This window comes from Tenebrio molitor, chromosome 3 (assembly GCF_963966145.1).
Source record: "Tenebrio molitor chromosome 3, icTenMoli1.1, whole genome shotgun sequence".
Classification (NCBI taxonomy): Eukaryota; Metazoa; Arthropoda; class Insecta; order Coleoptera; family Tenebrionidae; genus Tenebrio; species Tenebrio molitor.
Genome location: NC_091048.1, coordinates 19,769,622 through 19,782,827, shown reverse-complemented (window position 1 = coordinate 19,782,827; position 13,206 = coordinate 19,769,622). Strand labels below are relative to the sequence as shown.

The 13,206-nt window shown below is 33.9% G+C and overlaps 1 long non-coding RNA gene across 1 annotated transcript; it reads right to left on the bottom strand.

The window, feature by feature from the left end:
• Positions 1-278: 278 nt before the first annotated feature.
• On the bottom strand, positions 279-1,885 carry LOC138127170 (uncharacterized). Its single transcript, XR_011158134.1, has 3 exons — positions 1,283-1,885; positions 844-1,232; positions 279-793 (listed from the first exon to the last, which is right to left on the bottom strand). It is a non-coding gene; the product is annotated as an uncharacterized lncRNA (long non-coding RNA).
• Positions 1,886-13,206: the final 11,321 nt, after the last annotated feature.

Below are 13,206 nucleotides of genomic sequence, written 5' to 3'. Positions count from 1 at the left end.
TATGTTGCTTAGATACAGTCATCCTTACAAACACCAACAATTAATTCCTGAATAGATACGTATTTTTGTGGTCAGCAGCGTCGAATGGGTGTGAATAGGGGTTAATTTATCCCCTTGATTTTGGACCTAAGGAAAAGGGGTTTTTTGGACTTGTTAGATCCTTCTAATGACCCAGAATTTTTTTGGCAGGTTATATCGGGACCACCCTGTAGAATTATTCGCTTCAAGTTGAGTTTTTGGAACGGTCCACGTCGTAAGTGAAAATCTGATCCAAAAAACCATTTTGTGTGCAACCGTACGCGAAATGAGCACTTCGCGTGCCTAGAGCAGGCCGCGAAATTGAATTTCGCAGCCGTTGCCTTGACGACGGCCGTAAAAGTAAAAGTCATTTCAATATTTATTTATTATCACAATTACAATATATCTATGCGGTGTGATCTTACAAAATCTGGATTGGGTACAGTTAAAGTTTGATTTATGCCAGTTTTTGTGTCAGGAACAGCCGCTATTAGTACAGAATTTTCATCCGGTTTGAAGTTTCCGCCAATTTCAAATGGAGTGGTCGCCTCAAGAATGACGAGTCGGTAAAAAAGATTCCCATTATCAATCTAGAACAGACACGTATGAGTTGGGTTAATTTTACACCGGTCAAAAAGGGAAATATCTAGTAACTAGCTCTGTAACTAGTAACATATCCTGATTGAACACAGATTGAATCCTGAATGACATCAACAGACATTTTGGTTTATTTGTCTCTTCGCACGGCATCTGATATTTCCACGATTAAAATAACCTAAAAGGGAGCAGATGATACAACTTACCATAAGAGAATTTAACATTTACCTGTCACAATAAATAAATTCCAGTAAATAGGTAAGCCAATGCAACATTATCCGACACGGTTTTCACATTCTTCTTGTTACATCAGTCTCAAAGTCACTGTGACATTTTTTATATTGCTGTTTCGATTTTTCAGGTTTTAAAATCGACACTGCACACTTTATAATATTTGTTTAACTCTGGATGAGTACACGGAACAAGAGCTGCATATTTGCGGTACAATCTTACAAATTCTGGATTGGTGACAGTAAAAGTTCGTTTTATGCCAGTTTTTGTGTCAGGAACGGCAACTATTAATACCTACAGAATGTTCATCCTTGATGTCATCGATAGACATTTTGGTTAGTTCGTCTCTTCGCATGGCTCCTGATATATACCATAATTAAAATGACCTAAAAAAGGGCAGATTATACAGCAAATTGATCTGGTCTCGTGTCAATACCTTAGACTTTTTTGCCTGATAACCAACTGACTTTTTTTAAAAAAGGTACCAATTTCAGAAACTTCGAACACCAATGCCGTCCCGTATGTTCAGCGTGGCTTCAACATTGAATATGTGCTCCATAAAGTTGAACTTTTCACAGTTTTTGATTTTTCCATTAAATAAGCCAAAACAACATTCTCCGACACCGTTTGCACATTATTTTTATTACACCGTTTGGACTTTTCTGGTATTAAATTGGACACTGCACAATCTGCAATATTTTTTAACACCGGGGAAGTAGACGGAACAAAAACGTAATTTTCTTGCGACATTTTTCCAATTTTTCTCAAAATGAATTGTTTTATTTATGTCGTTTCCATAGCGACATGGCGACATGTAGGCCGACTTTATTTTTATTGACAGTGAAGGAAATTTTACTTGTTCATTTTATAATTACAAATTTTCGGGTTGCACACAAAATGTTGTGTACACCTTGGCTACGAAATCCTTTGACGACCTCGAGATTGTCTTGTCTCGGCCGCAAAGCGGCCTTGACGACAATTTTTCTCTCGGTTCGTCAAAGTAGGATTTCGCAGCCTTGCTATACAAATAACTATTGTCGCAATTCTTGACGCAATAGTTTTGCAGGTTTGTGTGTTAAATTGTCTACAGTTGTTCTTTTGACGCCATTAATCAGTGCTTACCTCTCTATATTTAGTTCTTCCGGGTGATTATGAATAAGATCACTGCTGATCACATTCGTTGGTTCGGAACCGAAGGTTTACACTTTTGCAAGGCAGTTTGATTTTTTGTTGACACAACCCCACCGAATTTCATCGTCCTTGCCACACAAAACTTAAAATTATTCAACACAAGCAACTGTTTCCCTTCTTCACTCAAAATTGATTTCACTTCCATTTCTGAGACTAGGTAGGTATTTGCAGATTCACTAGCAAATATTCAAATGGAACTAAAATTAAGATTCATTTTTATAATTAGTTGTTGGCCGCCTGGCTCTACTCCCTATCGGATTAGGCGGTGCCCGGATTGGGGATACTTGGGGGCTGATAAATTTGAGCGAGGATTATCTCAGGTACCGGGCCCAACTCGGATACGCCCTTTTGCTTATACAGAGTGTCCCAGAACTGGCTCCCCAGAGAAAAAAGAGAGCCTCAGGGCGAATATATTAACGTGTATTTTGAAGAAAAAAAGTCTTATCTCGAATGATAACCGAGAAAAGACATTCTGAAGTTGACCAATCAGAGTTGAGCACCATTAAGGTGGAATGATCGCAATTTTGCGTTGTCTAGGTTTCCTTTCTATCCTATTCCTTTCTATTCTATAATTCTGTCCATTAGATTTGGTCCACTACATTTATTAGAATGATTGTTTACGTCAGTTTGACATTTGTTATACAATTTCGCTGCGATATTTAATTCAAGTGTATCATTTAACATGTATTCTTCCAATGAGTACGTAGATATGATTCTTACTTTTGCACGATGTGGGAACAATGCACGTGAAGCAGTAAGGTTGTACCGTGAACAATTTCCACAAAGAGAAAGTCATCCGGATCATAAAACATTCCTGAAATTAATCGCTCGGAGTCGAGAAACGGGTCAGATGCAGCCAGTTCGAAGAAAAGTTGGGGGTGCTCCAAGAAATGTAAGGACTGTCGAACACGAGGAAGCCGTATTGAATGTCTTTGAAGAAGACGGCACTCGGAGTATTCGAACAGTTTCTCGTGAAATGGGTTTATCCAAGAGTTCGGTGCAGAGAGTTCTAGCTGATAGTAGGAGGCATCCGTACCACTATACACGAGTACAACATCTTCTGCCAGAGGATTATCCAATTAGGCGAGAATTTTGTCTATGGTTAATAAACCAAAACGATGCTGATCCACACTTCTTGTCACGGATACTGTTTTCTGATGAGTCGCTATTTTGCCGGGAAGGTTGTTCCAATTATCACAACCTTCATATCTGGGCAGAGAAAAATCCAAGAGAATTATTTCCCAAAGGTTTTCAACATAGGTTTTCTGTTAATTTGTGGACAGGGCTATTGGGCGATCGTTTGGCAAGTATAAGTGTTGTGGATTCTTCCATTTGTTAAAATTCCGAATCTCCCGTTCTAGATTGGACCGTTTGAATTCCCGCAAGATTAACGGGGGCAAGATATGCTCAGTTCATTGCCACGGAGCTACCTGATTTACTTGAAATTGTACCTCTTGCTTATCGCATAAATGACAGGTTCCAACATGATGGTGCTCCACCTCATTTTAGCAGAAACGTTCGGGAATTTTTGGATAACCAATATCCACAGCGCTGGATCGGTCGAGGAGGACCGCATCCATGGCCTGCCAGGTCTCCAGATCTGAATCTGAATCGTTTGAAATCTATCATTTATCGGCTGCCCATAAATTCAGAGGCTGATCTGAGAGTTCGAATTCAGGAGGCTTTTGTCTCAGTTACTGAAGAAATGATAACTAACGCTACTATAGTTTGTCCAGTGAGAGATTGGTTGACATAAAAATCACTAAATTCTACGCAGAGAAAGTAGTACATAGCGCGCGTAAAATTTGAAATATATCCTTCAAGCAGTAAAATTTTGTGCCCTGAAATTATTCTCTAATTAATGCAGTACATTAACGATAAAATGAATGAAAATATTACAGTTGCAGTATTTTACACGAAGACGTGTACCTACCTACTCTTGATAACTACTTGCGTCAAGAATATTTAAAAGTAAAACCTCAACCAACAAGATCGTTTATATATCAATTTTATATCAATGCGAAATCAAAGGACTTAATTTTGCTGGTCGTGAAATGTCTACGAAATTGTTGTGTTCAAAATAGCGGAAGATCAGTTCGTGAAGCAAAATATGGGGAACTTCTCAGGGGGCTAGGAGTTGAAATAAAACAATTCCTTGGGTTGAAGGACGCCTGTATTTAATTTTTCAAATAAACAAAATCAAATACGTTCTTGTTTTCACCTGCAGTAACTGGTTAATTTCAAATTAAATTTCTGACTTACACAAAATTATGGACAGTGCTGTTCGAGTATCCTTAAGACATAATACGTAGGTAATATAAACAAAAACAAAAATGGACAACGAGATCGTCAAGGTTAATTTAAATTAAATCCTGAGACTTCCTGCAAACGTTTGTCTGAATGACCGACTATCGTGCGCCAGTCCGAATTCAATTTGTCTTATTAAAATATATTTTAGAATATTAACTTTACTTATTGAATAAACATCAGAAGAGCCTGTGGCGGTATGAGGCTGAAAATTTAAAAAAGAAATATTTCATTGAAAGAAAAACTAGCTTTACAGTACACAACCCTTGTCTTACTGCTCTGCACCATATCATTGAGTACAAGATGAACTTCTTGCTTAATATTGCAATTGCAAGTCTGCTGTAACTCTTCTGGGACGCTGCCTCGTCAACTTTCTTGATGATGTTTTAGTTGGACCACCTTTACACTTTGACACTGTGTTTTTGCTAACTCCTAAGCATCTCGCAATGACCTTTAAGAAAAATACTTTTAACCCTTGACTAATCTGACCTAATCAATGATGATGTCAATAAAATTATGATAGGTATAATACTATTTTGTGTTATAAAGATATGAAAAGCAACCTCCAGTGGACTTTCAGTTGTAAGTTTTTCATTATTCATATAAGCACTTGCATCATCTTCTGGGCTGCTGGGTTGCCAGCTACAGTCAAATAGCTTCGGGTTGCCTACAAAAAAGTTTTAAAGCAATATAATTAAATTAAAAATATTATCTTCATACCTTTGCATCAGTCTAGATATTGTTCGTGATATCACTAAAGGGATTCATGTTTATAAATAGAAATGTCACTTAAAAAAGGCACTCGAAGGTAAACAATAGGGAACTTATAGAACAGAAACAAACTAAAACAACAAACGAACTAATCTTAAAAACTTTGAAAGTTTAAACACCACAAAAAAAATAGTTAAGCAAGAAATAACGAACAAAACACACATTACTGGGAGGTTAACAATACAGAACTTAGTCAATACAAACCAACAAACTAACTTATCCCAGATAATTAAGAAGATTTAAACACAACAAAATACTTCACTTGAAGACGAAAGAGGAAATAAACCACACACGGTGTTGACGATTCAAAATGACAGCAGCAACGACAACAGCTGAAATTTGACAATTTGCTGTGACAGCATAAATTGGCGTAGGATTATAATGCCCGCGAAATTATTTCAAAGATACCACCACAATAATTTATTTTATTAAATTTTTTTGTATTGTATTCTAGTGGATTTTGTTGGGTTACAAGCCTACAATTTAAACTCTCCCAATCTCTCGCTGGACGGAGTTTACAAGAAGTTTGTTACGCAGAGCACAATTGTGCATACAAATGAATGGTGGTCATTTCGAACATCTGCTTTAACATTATTACTGTTGTAATATTAAATTTATATTTGATATTAATTAGTGAGCAGTTGTTATAAAAACAAATGAATGTTATAAATAGTTTTGAATAAAAAAATATATAAACAAAAAGTCTGTCAATAGTTTATTGAATTAAAAGGATTCTTCTAATAATACTACAAAGGGTTATGGGCCCAGGAGAATATTAAAAGAAAGAAGATTTAATAGAAGAAGATGAGTGGAAATGTAATAAGAATTGAACCACTGGGAAAAGAAAATTATGATACATGGAAACTTCAGATGGAGGCAGTTCTCGTAAAGAACGAAATGTGGGGATATGTAAATGGATCTATTGAAAAACCAAATAATGAAGAAAATACGATTTGGGAAGAAAACGACAAAAAGGCAAGAGCAGATTTAATCTTAGCGATAAATCCCAATGAATTAAGGCAAATAAAAAATTGTGTAACTTCAAATGGAATATGGAAAAAATTAAAGGAGCTTTATGAATCAAAAGGTCCTGCAAGAAAAGCTACGTTGTTAAAACAACTGATAATGTCCAAAATGAATGAAGGAGAAACGATGAAAAATCACTTAAATAATTTCTTTAATATCATCGATAAATTAGAAGAAATGGAACTAAAAATTGTAGATGATCTCGTAACAATATTGTTACTGTATAGCATTCCAGATTCATATGAAAATTTCCGGATCGCAATAGAATCTCGAGATGAGTTACCGAAGCCAGAAACACTGAAAATAAAGCTTACGGAAGAATATGAAGCAAGAAAAAGTAGAGAAAATCAAAATTCTCCGGGTGCTCTATTAATTAAAAAATGTTATAAGAAAGAAGATGGACCAAAATCATCAAAGGAAAATTTAAGAAAAAATAATTTCAAAGAAGCATTCAGATTTAAATGTCATTATTGCAAGAAAATAGGACACAAAGCTGAAAATTGTTGGTCAAAAGCCAAAGCAAGAAATGAAATTTCGAAAAAGGCAGAAGTTACCGAAACAGTTCTTCAAATCAATGGAACCAAATCAGAAAGCCAATGGTGGTGTGTGGACTCAGGAGCGTCTTCGCACATGTCTTCATCAAAACATCAATTTCAAAATATCGCTCAAAATGATCAAGTCCTAAATTTGGCAAATCACAGTTTCACAAAAATAAGAGGAACGGGAAATGTAAAAATAAAAGTGTCAAATGAAAATAATTTACGATCTGTCAATTTGAATAATGTCATGTATGTTCCTGATTTACGTTCAAATTTATTATCTGTCGGAAAAATCACAGATAAAAGTTCAACGGTGATATTTGAAAACAATAAAGTCTACATCCTTGATAAAGATGGAAAAGAAATCATGATTGGTCAAAAAAGAAATCATCTTTACTATGTTCGCGAAATTCTAGATAAAAAGGGAGAGACAGCAGCTGCAAGTATGAACATTTCAAGAACAAAAATACAAGAGTGGCATGAAAAATTTGGACATATTAATGAACAACAATTAAAAGAACTTGCAAGAAGTAACGAAGTTTATGGTTTGAATATTGGATGCAATGAACATTTAATAAATTGTTCAGTTTGTTTGAAAGCAAAACAAACTAGAAAATCTTTTTCAAGAAATGAATCACATAAAAAGGAAACATTATTGGAATTAATTCACACCGATATATGTGGACCAATGAGAGTAAACTCGATTGGTGGATCAAGATATTTTATTACGTTTATTGATGATAAGTCAGGTTGGTGCGAAATTTACTTTATCAAGAAGAAAAGTGAAGCTGCCAGTGCATTTTTTAAATACAAGGCAATGATTGAAAATCAGCTAGGAAAAAGAATAAAATGTCTTCAATCGGATAATGGAACTGAATATTTATGTAGTGAATTTGAAAGTTATTTGGAGAAACATGGAATAAAACATGAAATGACGGTGGCATATACACCAGAACAAAATGGCGTCGCAGAACGAAGAAATCGCACTTTAGTAGAAATGGCAAGATGTATGATGATACAATCGCAATTGTCGCCCTCATTTTGGGCAGAAGCAATTTCTACAGCAAATTATTTAAGAAATAGATGTCCATCTAGAAGTATAAATGGACAAACACCGCATAAATTATGGACGGGAAAGGATTTTAGCGTGAAACACTTTCAAATTTTTGGAACGAAAGGTTACAGGTTAGATAAAACTCCCAATAAAGGAAAATTTGATCCAAGAAGTAAGAAATGTATTTTCGTGGGTTATTCAACAGAAAGAAGAGCGTATCGAGTGTGGTGCCCCGATTCTAAAAGAATTTATGCAACAAGAGATGTAAAATTTGTAAATAATTTTGAAGTAAAAGAACAACCGATGCAGGAAGAATTTACTTCTGAAGATATTATGAAGAAAGAAAAAGAAGTTGAAATATATTTGAACAATTATAGAAAACTTGTAAATGAAAATGAATCAATAAAAAATCAACCAGAAAATGAAGAAACAGAACGTGAAGCTAGTAATAATGAGAATCAATTAGAAGATCAAACAGAAATAGACAACTTGCAAGAAAATTACAACGAAAGAAGAGAAGTAGAAACAAGAGAAAAGGGAAAACCTGGAAGACCAAGATTTCTTTATACAGGAAAGAAAGGAAGACCTAAGAAATTATACGTACAAGCATGTGAAGAAGAAATAACAGAGAAAGAAGGTTCAAGAACAAATGAAATTACTGAAGAAGATCCAAAAACAATTAAAGAAGCATTTTTACGACAAGAATCCGAAGAATGGAGAGAAGCAATGAAAAATGAATTTAATTCTCTAAAGAAAAATAAAACATGGGAAATAGTTGATCGCCCAAGTGATCGAAAAGTAATAGGCTGTAAATGGGTTCTGAAAACAAAATTTAATTCGGATGGTACGATCGCTCGTCGAAAAGCGAGATTAGTTGCAAAAGGTTATGCCCAATTGCCAGGAATAGATTTCCAAGAAACTTTTGCACCTGTTTCAAGATTATGTTCTGTAAGACTAATAATGGCCATCGCAGCACAATACAATTTAATAGTTCATCAGTTGGATTTTGTAACAGCATACCTGAATGGGGATATCGATGAGGAAATTTACATGGAATTACCTGAAGGAATAAATGAAATTGGAGAAGAAGTCGTGTTCAAAAACAAAGTTTGTTTATTGAAAAAGGCATTATATGGATTGAAGCAGTCAGGTCGTCAATGGTACAAAAAATTAGATGAGAACCTACAGAAGTTGAATTTAAGACCCCTCAGCACAGACAAATGCATCTATATGAGAAAAACAAGAAGAGGAAACGAAGGAAACATGGTTTTAATAGCAGTGTATGTAGATGATATAATAATAGCGTCTAACAGCATGGAAGAAATTAAGAATCTGAAAGAAAATCTTGCGAAAATTTTCCAGATGAAAGATATGGGACAGATAAAATATTGTTTGGGAATTGAATTTAACGTAAAGAAAAACAAAGTTACTATGAGTCAGAAGAAATATGTTGATGATTTATTAAAGCGTTTTGGAATGGAAAATTCAAAAGAAGTTTCAACTCCCATGGACCCAAATGTTAAACTGTCAAAAGAAATGTGTCCAAAAACGGAAAAAGAAAAAGAAGAGATGACAAGGTGTCCATATCAGAATTTAATTGGTTCCCTTATGTATTTATCAGTTTCAACAAGGCCAGATATTTCATATGCCGTAAGCTGTTTAAGTCAATATAATACGTGTTTTGGAAAGGAACACTGGATTGCTGCGAAAAGAGTACTACGATATTTAAAAGGAACTAGGGACTACGGATTAGTTTACGAAAAAAATGTTGAAGATATAATTGGTTTTGCAGATGCTGACTGGGGAGCGAATCCTGATGACAGAAAATCTTACACAGGATATATTTTTATTTTTGCAAATTGTTCTGTCAGCTGGGAAGCAAGAAAGCAACAAACAGTAGCACTCTCAAGTACAGAAGCAGAATATATGGCTTTATCCGATGCAACAAAAGAAGCCATCTATTTACGACGATTTTTAAAGGAGGTGTTGGACATAGATAAACAAATTCAAATAATGAACGATAATCAAGGTGCAAGGAGCCTCGCACAAAACCCAATTCAACATTCCAGAACCAAGCACATAGATATCAGGCATCATTTTATACGAGAAATATTGCAAAGAAAAGAAATAGAAATTAAATACATACAAACGGGTGAAATGGTCGCCGATTTTTTAACGAAGCCCCTATCAAAATTCAAACATAACTATTGCTTAGAAAATTCCGGCATTAAGAATATAGAATAAAGAAAAAATAAATTTAAGGGGGGCTGTTGTAATATTAAATTTATATTTGATATTAATTAGTGAGCAGTTGTTATAAAAACAAATGAATGTTATAAATAGTTTTGAATAAAAAAAAATATAAACAAAAAGTCTGTCAATAGTTTATTGAATTAAAAGGATTCTTCTAATAATACTACAATTACCTATTTAAATAAATAGTTCTTTTTACAATCGCCATTTTTATTGTTTTATTTCGAAGTTATTATCTTTTGCAATTGTCAAGTCTTGATGTTGATGACAGATAAACGTCAACAGATTTTTATATCGGAAAACGTCAAAATTCCAGTTGCCCAAACATTTTATTGATTTGTACGATATCAGAGATTTTTTGTTGTTGTTTAGCAACCGATCGGATTTTTTAGTAATAGAGGTATTTTCATATTTGGTGGCGGAAACAAAAGACTGAGAAATGTCACAAAAATGTATTGTCAGTGTCAAATTTCTCATAAACGCCGTAAAAAGGAATGTCTAGGTAAATTTAAATTTTCGTTAAATAGATTGAAAAAACAAATTCTAAGGAAACCAATTTTTGTCAGTGCTTCAAAAGGAAAAGGTATTCTCATATAATCAAACGTATTACAAATTATTTCTCTAGTTCGACGATGAATAACTTTCTTATTGCCAATTTGCTGCATTTCTGTCGAAATCACGAACGTCTTTGAGAAATTTGACACTGACAATACAAATTTGTGACATTTCTCAGTCTTTTGTCTCCGCCACCAAATATGAAAATATCTCTACCTGAGGACGAGCTTCCGGGATTGGTGAAATTAAAAACTTTATAACTCGGAAATTTGAGCTAGCAGAAAATTTATTTTAGTCAATTAGAGTCTCTTTTGTTGTCGGCACATGCCTGTTTTCTCTGGGGAGCCAGTTCTGGGACATCCTGTAATTTGTTTCGTTTTATAGTCATCTGTTCGGCTAAACTCGGGTGAGACAGTCACAAGTGGCGCGTTTCCATTGTAACCTTTCAACATCTGTCAAATTTTGAAAAATATTTTCTGTGTTCTTGCGTTCTTGCTCATTTCTATTCAATTAAGAATCATGAAAACAGCCAACTACACTGAAAAAGAAAAAATAATTTTGGCCTCATTTGTTCGAGAAATGGGCGGTGAAATAGAGAATAAAAAAACCGATGCTACTTCGGTTCAAAAGAAACAGGACGCATGGGAGAAAATAGCGGCTCATTACAGTGTTTTTCTTTTGCTTTTCTCCTTTTGTCAATTGTGTTTCACAATTTCTCAATTGATTTTCCCATTTATTTTGCTAGTAAGGGATGATTTGTAGAACAAATTCCTTTTTTGTCAATTGACTTTCCCATTGTGACAATGAAAATCAATTAAATTAATAAGAAAAGCATTTTGTATAAAGTGAAAGTGATTTGAGAAAAGGGGAATTTCATTTGACATATCATTTTGACATTTAAAAAATTGGAAAGTCATTTGACACATCGTGAAACACAACTCACAAAAGAAGAAAAGCAAAAGAAAAACACTGTATAACAGCCAGCCAGAAGTTTCTACAGCACGATCATCAAAGCAGTTGAAGAAGTCATGGGCTAATTTAAAACAAAAGTAAGTTCATGTACTTTTAAATGAAAAATATAATGCTCCTGACACTTTGAAATCTATAATAGGAAACGTGCCGAAAACACAAAAAATATATATTATAGAGAAATAAAATCCGTCATTAGAACTTAATTAAAATGTTTGGATGTAAAGATATTTGGTTATTTTAATATGGGCCTTTCTACTTTATGACCATTTATGGCAGACGAAGATTTATGAGAGGTTCAGTTTCTTCGTACCAGTAATTGGGGATAAGAGTAATAACCAAAAACTTAACTTTTCCGTCATAAATTTTCATTTAAAGTAGAAGGGCCCAAATTAAATTAACCAAATATCTTTACATCAAAACATTTTAATTAAATTCTAATGACGGATTTTATTTCTCTATCATTTTTTCATAACGTATACTAAATTTGAACCGCATCGAACAAAATTTAATTTTTAAAGTTTTTTGTCTGCTGTAGGTAGGTAATTTATTTTAACAAAAAAGTAATATCCAATTTTTGTGGCGGTGTACAGTATTTATGCATCTATAATACCTTCATATAAATATAATTTAGTTTTAAAGTCATTTTCCTACGGGACACAAGTGATGGGACACCCGGTACATGTAACTATCTAGAACATGCCATTCAGTTTTATACTAGTTTATTATGGTTGTGTATGTTAATGTTTAATTAATTGATGTTTCTACATAAGTACATATCAATTTTCTCTTTTATAGATGGATATTGAATACAGAATACATATAGGTATTTTGTTATGTAATGTCCATTTTTTTTATATACAGTGAGCGGCAAAAGTATGGAATAAATTCATTAAAAATTAAACAAAATTTTTTTCGAAAAAATCTTTGAACAGGTCAATTTTAGTTTATAAATAGTATATTGTTATATAAGTGAGGAAACGGATGCATTGCTAAACGAGAATGACAATTGGATCACGAGCGATAGCGAGTTGATCTAATCATTCAAGTTTAGCAATGGACCTTTCCTCACGTATATAACATACTATTTTTTCCAACGTCAAGAGCTTTCGGTTTATCTTGCATAGGTATTATCAATTTATTATTTTATACAAATCAACATAGAAGTAAAATTTGAAAATCACGTTTCTATGCTCACAGTAAACAATAAAATTTAATTAATGAATGTCAAGTCGTGTTTTTACCAAAACTTGAAAATTACTCAGAATTTACTAAACAAATAGTGATGGAAGTAGAAGATAGTGTTGTAAATTTACCAAATACAGAAATTAAGGAAGCAGCGAAGTAGGTATCTTTGGAATTATTACCTATAAAATCTCGAGCACGCTACGGAAAGGAATACAATGCGTTACTGAGATGGAGACAAGTAGTAAGAAGCGCTAGTTTGGCGTCAACGTCAAGCTCTGTACCGACACGTTATTTAGAAAAAAAAATCAGGAACATTTGGAGTTTTAATTCGTGTAAAAAATTGTACTATCGGCGCCATCGAAATGTGAACGCCAAATTTTCCTAGTGTGTATTGAAACATCAATCATAGGCGTGCGTTAGTGTGTCAGATTTGTGACATATTTTCACAAACTAAAATTGTCAGCAGATTTAATTTATTTTTGTGATGATATAATGCCACGACACTTG